General features: G+C 42.4%; 1 protein-coding gene across 2 annotated transcripts in view; it reads left to right on the forward strand.

Moving 5' to 3' along the window:
• Window positions 1–4,871, forward strand: part of CAST (calpastatin) — a 228,364-nt gene extending 223,493 nt beyond the window's left edge. For both annotated transcript variants that reach the window (XM_030193407.1, XM_030193408.1), the window contains one exon: window positions 3,877–4,871. The gene's annotated coding sequence lies outside the window, so the exon portion shown is untranslated. The remainder of the gene's footprint in view (window positions 1–3,876) is intronic.
• The last annotated feature ends 4,721 nt before the right edge of the window (window positions 4,872–9,592 follow it).

Raw genomic sequence — 9,592 nt, forward strand, 5'->3', positions numbered from 1 at the left:
TTTTGGGTCTGAAACTTTTGACTTAGCAGCAAGGTCTCACATGTTAATCGTGCGGTAAAGGTCTACTCACGTAGAATGCTTTTTACTGCCCGGAAGCGCCGTGCGCCCGAAAATGTATTTTCTGACACGCATAGGGGTACGCGCATTAAAAATAAAATTACCGCCCAGGCCACACGGTAGCCGGGCAGTTATCCCAAACTGACGCACATTGGGCACGTGTAGGCACCTAAACAGCTTAGTAAAAGGGCCCCTTTATGAATAGAAACAAACATAATATATCAACTTCATATTCAAACATTGTTAAATAAAACAAAAATGAACAAAGAAATTAACAGACTTATTAACAACGACCTACAAACTGTAAAAATCTACCCCTCTCCAGACCCCTGCAGGACCCTTGCCCACGGAGGTGTACAGAGGGTTTGCTCTTCAAGGATCTTGTTGATCAACCCCTCCCTAAACCTCTGCGATACCCCATTCCATGGTGTTATGAATCGGGGTTCTAAGGAGCGCCTCCGATCCCAGAGATGTAGGGGGGGTGACAGAAGGCGCAGTTCAAATCTAATTCCCATGACCACAGCTTTCTGTCTTTTTGGATCTAAGTGAATCTTTGGCCATCTATATTCCCTCATGAAATCTATATGAGTGAGAGTGAATTTAACTTGGTTGTGAGTAGTATCCTGTGAAACAGGTGTAGGAGAAAGAAGAGATTGAAACGGAGGCTAGAACAGCTTAGTGATAGAATTAGTCTTTTATTCTCACCCTTTTAGGACTTCAAGTTGGTACAAACATCAGACAGATTCTGGGTTCAACCGGCCAGAGCTTCGCCTTCTGAGATTTGGTGGGGAAAGAATCCGATTTTAGCTCAGATCTGCATTTCTTATATAGTATTTTGTCCCCATACAAGTCAATTGGAGAGAGACTTTTTTTCTAATCTTTCTTCATCTCTGAATCATACTTAACTGCAGGTCAGGTGCCCACCTGCCCCTCCTTTCTAAGATTTCTTCATAATGCCAATTTCAACACTTGTAAAACCTCTTTCCTAATATTGAGAGAGATCTGTGTCTTTGTATCTTGTGACTCTGGGAGCCATCTTATAAAGACAGACGCCATCTTAAGAACCAAGCTTTTTACCATTTTTGTCATTAATTTCTACATCTTAAGTGTTACACTCAATTTGAAAGTTGTACCAGGTTTCAATAAGACTCACCAAGCAGTCCTGCTCTTGCAGGCTCTCTGCTATAAGGCCATCAGCTGATTATCAGGCCTAGTCAGTGCTTTTCAGCTGTTTAAGATATGTAACTTGGCCTACCACTATTCCAGTGGATGGGTCTCACGCTGGGACACATATTAACAAAACACATGCTGCAGCCTCAGACTGTAGGTTGGTACACAACTGTCTTCTGCTCACTTGGCCGTCTGTGCAGTCACCAGGGTAGTTGGGTGTCATGTCACCGATCCAAAGAATGAAACTGCAGACAGGGGATCGCTCCAAACAGGAGTGTAACAATAGTCTGTTACCAGTGCTACTGAATGAAAATAACCTAAAAGTAAATCCAGATAACATAGAGCTCCTTTGGTAGGAGGGTGGAATAACCTAATTCAGGGAATCCCCCAACTTGTAGGAAATTATTTTATGCCTAACACCAATGCTACAAAGTTTGGGCATTGTTTAGGATTCCATCGTAACAATGCAGTGCCAAGTGTCTACAATTGGTTAAAAAAAACTTCCCATGCTTGTTTTCATTCTCAGATTTGAGAACAGTGCAGGCTGTTGTCTTATTCTACTGAGATGACTGCATTTCACTCTATGTAGGTCTTATGAAAATATTACAGCTAAGTTGATTACAAGTTGTCGAAGATGGTGATGTACTGTTCTTTTGCTTAGGGTTTTTACGTTGCCTGCCAAGTTCTGTGTGGGTAATGTTACATTATTAACTATGATCTTCAGGGGTACAGCTCCACAATATTTGCAAGGGTACTCTCTTGTACACTCTGAGATGGTCACTTTGCTCCAGCCAAAGGGAGGAATATACATTTAGCTTTGACATTTGGAACCGTTTTCAGGAGTTGCTCCCACACTTTGGAATGAGTTTCCCTGAGAGCAGGATTCCAGCCTCTTCCGAAAGAAAGACATTTCTTTTTAACCAAGAAGGGATAGACTGAAATGCAGGGGACCATAGCCTCTCTTGATAAACTGAAGGATTCTATTTAGTTTGAAGGGGGTTGGTCAGAATAAATGGGCTGATGGGATGCAGGCCCACCCAGCAGTGATACGGGTGATGGGAATTCCTAAGCCCCGCCTGCTAAAGTCTCCTGGCCTCTCCAGGAGATCAGGGGATCACTTCACTCCCTCAACCCCCCTCCCTCGGTACTGTATCTTGAAACCCTTTAGTTCTTCACTGCAGCGATTAGCAACATATTCCCACTTGCTCGTGCTGGCCTGAGCCTTCCCTCTGATGCAGCTTCCTGTTCATGTGACCAGGAAATTGCATCAGGGGAATGCTTGGAGCTGATGCAAGCAAGGGGAATGAGTTGCTTGCTACCAACAAAGACCTAAAGGATTTAAAGGTACCAAGGTGGGGGGAGGTCGGGGACCTGATGTTAAGTAACACCCTGATCGCTTGGGGGGGGAGGGAGGGAGAGATGCTGGGTAGAGGGTGGGCCTTGAGCTCAGGCCTTCCCAAAATTGAGTGTCTGGCTACACCCCTGGGAAATAAATATCTAGCAATTGTCTATATTTTGGTATGCAGTCCTGTGTGAATTTACTGTAAGGTGGTATTATTTATTTTTGGTTTTTTCCTATCAAAGTCTTATGTGTCATACATAGTTACAAAACTTCACAAGGTACATTACAGCTGCACCCATCTGGTAGAAATATTTGCATATTAGGGTCTGTTTTGATTGTGTTCAGAGATACACCGGGGCAATAGAACATGAACCCTCTCAGTCAAGACACACAACACACAGTGAAGGTGACTCAACAAATGGAAACTAGATGATGAGCCAAGAAAGCAAATTTATTGATCCACATCCAAGACTTGACATGTCGTGTTTTGGCCTGTATTACACCAGACCACAGTGAGCCACAAAGGAGACTGGACAAAAAAAATTGCTGATTACTTGAAAAATGGGAGTCGGTTGGTGCCATCAGACCTTCTTAAACTTGTGTTGCGAAGCCAGAAGTATATAGACAAGTCATTCTCATGTGCCTAGGCGGGGTAGCCAGGAATACCATAGCAGTGACCATGGGGCTCATTTTCAAAGCACTTAGAAAGTTCCATAGGTTACAGTGGAACTTTGTAAGTCTTAGGGGTCCTATTACAAAGGTGCGCTGAAAAATGGCTTGCAGTAGTGTAGGCGCGGGTTTTGGGCGCGCACCGATCCATCTTTCAGCGCGACTGTGAAAAAGGACTTCTTTTAAATTTTTGCTGAAAATGGATGTTCAGCAAAATGAAAATTGCCGCGCCTCCATTTTGGGTCTGACCTTACCGCCAACCATTTACCTAGCAGTAAAGACTCACACAGTAACCGGGCGGTAATGACCTACATGCGCCAAATGCCACTTGGCGTGCGTCCGTTATGCGCACCCCCCAAAAATATATATTTTCCAGACGCGCATATTGGTTGCGCGCCAAAAATGAAATTACCGCAATAGCCATGCGGTAGTCGGGCGTTAGCTCCATTTTGGCACGCATTGGGCACGTGTAGACGCTTACGTGACTTAGTGAAAGGACCCCTAAGTGCTTTGAAAATATACCTCCATGTGGTCGAAGCTGAAAAAAGATCAGTAAGCTCTGATGTTAAGAAATTGTTCAGCTTAAATTGAATTATTTGCTTTCAAACACAGTTTCTTTTATTTGTTTCTTTCTACAGGCGTGGCTCTCAAAACACATGACTTTTGTCTTTGGAGGAAGAAAGATCACTTGTAAAGAACACAAGCTCCTCATGCAGCTGGTTATTTGGGATAGCTTCTGTACAGTGGTATTAGCTGGAAGTTTTAAGCACATTTAAAAAAAAAAAGAAAACCTGCTATTTTCCTAGCTATTCATCTTTAATATTAAACTGTTTTCATTTGTAATTTTCTTTAGTTTTTAGAGGGAAAGGATGCACTATATTTGTAACAAATGTATATTGTCAGGATTTTTTCATGGCGGTAATAGACTAGCCCTGTAAAATTTTGCCTATGTCTTCCACAAAGTGAATAGACTTCTTAAGCTTTCCTTAGCAGCACTTACCCTCCACGGATGGGACTGACATGCTGAAAAAGATAAATCTAGTGGGGTAATTCTACTGTTCATGGCAAGTAAACACCCAGCCTGTGAAGGGGACAGGCCAGTGAAGAACGGTGCAAGTAGGGGCCTCAGAGTATAGTGTTAAAAGTATACTTCCAGGTTTTTCTTGAAACATGTACATAATGTGCTTTATTTTTTTTAAATGTCCATCTCTTGGGCTAAGGTACATTTGGTACTTCTTGGGTGGAATGCTGATTTCTTGTATCCAGCATTAATATTAACAGGTGGTATGGTAATATCTAGGAAACGGCCCCCATAATCATGCAAACCTGATAAAACCTAGACAGTGCCTTTCTGTACAGTGGACTGTACCCGATTATGCTCCCTCACCTTTGAAAGAGTGATGTGTTCAACAGTGTATTGCTGTATGCAGTGGCTGCTATCTGAAGATGCCTTCACCATTATTAGCAGAAGCTCAGGACTGCAAGAAGCTAGGCTGAATACCAAAAAAATAAAATAATCACAACTTGCTTAACAGTACAAAGCATATTCCATTATTTGCAGTTTACATCCATCTGTTTCAGGAGCAAAAGATAGTGTCTACGTTGCACACTAATAAAGGATTTGAAATGTTTAGTTTGTACTATTGTGTTTTTCATCTCTTCATTGCATTGGTAATAATGATCATTATACCATTGTTATAAAGTGGTATTTGTCATTAAAAAAAAGACCACTTGATCATTCACTTTTACAGCAGATCCCGCTCTGCCTTGTCATCTACATCTCACCATGTTTTGAATTTGGTTTCTCCTATATTTCCCCCTCCCCCTTCCTTTTTTCCTAGAAGAGAATTTAAATGCTGTGTGTGTAAACTCCTGGCTTTGCTTGGATGTAGTGACCAGTGATGTAATGATTGTAATGCTGTTATATATATATATATATATAGTACATTTACTCACAGGCGAGCTCCCAATTTCACTGGCAAGAATTCCCCTTTTTATTAGGCTTAGAACTCATGTTCAGAGTTAAGGAAAATTACAGAATGCTTGAGAATTTCTCTGTTTTGGTAAACAAACCATAATATGGGAATGTGGCCACATGTTTCTCTGTTCAGGTGGCTAGCCTGAACTCGAAACATGCTCCGCCTCCCCCTTCACATACCAAATTAATTAGAGCTGTGTCCTATCTTCTTCCACGTTCCAAATCATTTTCACACAAACAGAATTATTACTTAAAGAGAGAGTGCACTGTCGGTCGCTCAGACAGAGTTGAAAAGCAATCTTTAAAATCCTTTGCAAATGCACGAAGCATCTCATGGTAGAATGAATACTGTGAGTGCATACACATCCTCTGAACTGCTGCTGTCTTCTCGATACCCATACAAAGGTATGGCCTCTATGAATAAACCCAGCATCCTCCATGGGTTTCCAACAGTGGCTCACATCAAAGGCATTTAGCTCATGCATCCAAGTACGTTGTTAGCTGCTTCCACTGCTTTGTCACATTTGCAGTTTCCAGCTCATCTGAAAGTATTAGTCCTATGCCCTTCTCCTGTTTGGCAAATGTCAGTTTACATTCTACTGGATTTTGTGCCCCCAAATGCATTACTGGTTTTTGCATCCAAGTACAGCTTCTAAACTCTTGAGTACCAGTGTCCTTTAAAGTACAGTGAGAAGGCCTTGTGTCAGAAGCATAGCCAGGCTGAAGGCACAGGGGGAGCAGAGAGCGGACCATTGCCAGCACCTGTTTTAAATGTGACAGATTGCGTAAAAAATAGGGCCGGCACCAGCGGAAGTCCATTTGGGGGAGTGACCTCTCCTCTGGACCCCCCCAGCTACACCTCTGCCTTGTGTGCCAGACAGAGAAGCACATAAGTTTCTGCAGCCAAGGTGATTGTGAAAGTCTAAATGCACATTTTTTAAATTAATTTCTTCATTATTGATATTTTTAGTGTTACATAAGATGACCATAAACCTAAACCTCTTTTGGAAACAGCAAACTTCAAAAAAGCTTCTTAGTTGTGGTACCATAAATTATACAGATTACTGTAACAAAAGCTAAAGCCATAACCAGTAGATCCTCAGCTAATCCCAAACTGGTCATCCCTCCCCATTGGAGTAGACAACAGGGACTCACGCAGCCAGTTACACCAGAACACAACCCATCTATTTCACACAAAACCCGTAGTGAACCCAGAAGTAAATGGGTTGCAGCACTGTTAGGGATGCTGCTGTAGGGAGCATGGCTGAAGAGTATAGACATCCACCAAAGTGATGGGCAACCATTTGCTCAACTCTCACCATTGGAGTAAGGGTCTGGGAATCTTGTTACATCTATGATAGGTCTGGATACTGTGGGAGATCTGTGCCGCAAAGTAGGGTATTGGCTGTGCTTGTCCTAGTCCTTGGGGACACCCAGCCAATCGGGTTTCAGAATATTCACAGTGAGCAATACACAAGGTAAACTGCATACACTACCTCCATTCTATACAAATTTATTTCATACATATTCATTGTGAGTATCCTGAAACCCTGACTGGCTTGGTGTGGCCCGAGGACAGAGTTAAGAGCCATTGAGTTAGACTACTGCTGCTGCTGCTGCTTATATGGGCAGCCATTCATTCATTGCTGTGCTGCCAGGCTAATGGAGTAAATAATTGCTGTTTTTGTTACATGTTTGGGTGGTTAAACTCTCCTTCCTGCTCTTGAGACTGTTCAGCATATCACAAAAGATACCAGCGTGAAGGGTCTAAGAAATTTGTGTACACAAAGTTTACACAGATGATAATAGGCAAGCAGAGCCTGCTATTCATGGTCTTGATTCAAATTGTGCTAAAAACTAGACTGGGAATTCTCAAACTGATCCTGGGGACCTCAAACATTTAGGTTTTCAGGATACCCACAATGAAGATGTATGAGATCAGTTTGCACACAGTAGAAATGTAGCATTCAGATTGGTATGTAAATTTCTCATGCATATTCATTGTGGATGTCCTGAAAACCTGCCTGGACCGGGTTGAGAAGCGCTGGCTTAGTCCAACCAATAGCAGTCGCAGTGCCATGGCCTGGTGCACCCATAGCCAGGCCTGGCTTAAGGGGCCAGCCAGAGGCACTGGCTTATGGCTCTTGAGCTTAAGGGTGCTGAAAGCCTGCCTCACCACTTCACAATAAGGGGAGCTTTTTCTTTCCTTCCCACTGATGTGCTGCTTCTCTACCTGCTCTGCCACTGGGTGAACAGCAGCTTTGAAACGTAAAACAATCCACTTCCTTTGCAGAAAGTGTCTGTTTTATATTTCAAACCTGCAGCGTAGGCCAAAGAAGACGAGCAGCACAACAGCATCGATAATGTAAAATCTGGAGGTGAGGGTTGGGGCTGAGGAAGGTGGTGAAGGCTGATGGGGTTTGAGAGAAGGGAGATGGAGGCTAATGCTGGAGATAGAGGATGGCATATTCAGTGATGGGGAATATGCTAAGTAAAAATAGATATGGTGGAACAGGCAGGGGCAATGGATTTCCAGGAAGGGAGAAAAGAGGTAGGAATGCAGAAACAAGGGCATAATGATGTGGGACAACAGGGACTTAAAAACTTGGAGAATCTAGGATTGGGTGAGAGACCAGAATATAAACATTAAGATGGGCAAAGTATTGAGAATGTAAGTGAGGACTTGGGGCTTGGGTAGGATGGAGAAGTGGGAGCTTGGAGATTAGGTTTAGGGATAGTGGAGACTAAAACATCAGGTATTAGGGAGGTCAGTGGAAACTGGGTAAGGGTATGGCTAGGACTGTGAAACTGAGTGCAGAAAAAGGAAGAGGGACAGTTTGAAGGACCTGGGAGGGGTTGAGTGGCAGTTGAAAGGGACAGATGTTTATCAAAGGGCAGAAGACAAAGGAAGGGGGCTGGTCTTCGAAGGATGTGAGAGGATAGAAATGGGGAAGGTAAAGAGGAGTTAGAGGTATAAGACATAAGAAGGGACTGGAGGAGGAGAGGGGTTGAGTGACAAGGAAGGGTGAGAGGCAGACAAAAGTACCTAAAGCTGAGGAGAAAACAACTACAAAGGGTGGAAATGAGAGACTACACTGAATCCCAGATATTCTGCCTTCCCAAGGCTCGATCAGCTTCCTTAAGTAACTCTGTCAAGGAAGCTGATCGAGCCTTGGGAAGGCAGAATATCTGGGATTCAGTGTAGTCTCTCATTTCCACCCTTTGTAGTTGTTTTCTCCTCAGCTTTAGGTACTTTTGTCTGCCTCTCACCCTTTCCTGTCACTCAGCCCCTCTCCTCCTCCAGTCCCTTCTTATGTCTTATACCTCTAACTCCTCTTTACCTTTCCCATTTCTATCCTCTCACATCCTTCGAAGACCAGCCCCCTTCCTTTGTCTTCTACCCTTTGATAAACATCTGTCCCTTTCAACTGCCACCCAACCCTTCCCAGGTCCTTCAAACTGTCCCTCTTCCTTTTTCTGTACTCAGTTTCACAGTCCAAGCCATACCCTTACCCCAGTTTCCACTGACCTCCCTAATACCTGATGTTTTAGTCTCCACTATCCCTAAACCTAATCTCCAAGCTCCCACTTCTCCATCTGATACAGCAGCTCTTGAAAGAGTTACTTAAGAGCTGCTGTATCAGATGCAAAGTCATATATCCACAGCAAGCTGCTGCAGGTACTGCCAAAGGAGGCACCTTAACTGCTTAAATGGGGACTCTTTCCTGCATGTTCCTGAGAATTGTCTCCACATGGTACAGTGATCCAAAATTTTTATAGGGGGTGAATCCCCCACCCCCCAAGTACCTTAAAATCCTCAGTGATATAACAAGAAAATAATATTACAATACAATGTAAGCATATGTTTCAGAGGAAAGTGAATCTAACAGAAAATATACTGGATGTGCTAGTGTCCATGCATATAAACACTACACATTAAAAATAAGTGTTAAATAATACACTAATATAAATGAACATGCAGAATTTCCAAAAGGAAGGCAACATACATTGTGATATGCACTAAACATACAAAAATGATGGATTAAAAAAAAAAGATATATATTTCACTTTTGTCAGAGTATGTACATTTTATTACTTATTCAACTTAACATGTATACGTGCTAGAAAGTGACCACAACCAAATCAAGTGTTTTAAAATCTGCATGACCATAGTTAATCTATTTTTAGTCTTGTATGAAGTAACTATATTTGAAGAGTGGATAGTAGTTTTATTTCATGTTTAGTTATAAGTTTGGATATGTTTTAAGTTGACGTTGTTCCACAACCTTGTGTGTTGGCCTTTATTTTAAGTATGTTTTATTTTTATGCTTTTACCAATTGTACACAGGAGTATTATATTACATACCTTTTGTTAT

Source organism: Microcaecilia unicolor, chromosome 2 (genome assembly GCF_901765095.1).
Source record: "Microcaecilia unicolor chromosome 2, aMicUni1.1, whole genome shotgun sequence".
Taxonomy (NCBI): domain Eukaryota; kingdom Metazoa; phylum Chordata; class Amphibia; order Gymnophiona; family Siphonopidae; genus Microcaecilia; species Microcaecilia unicolor.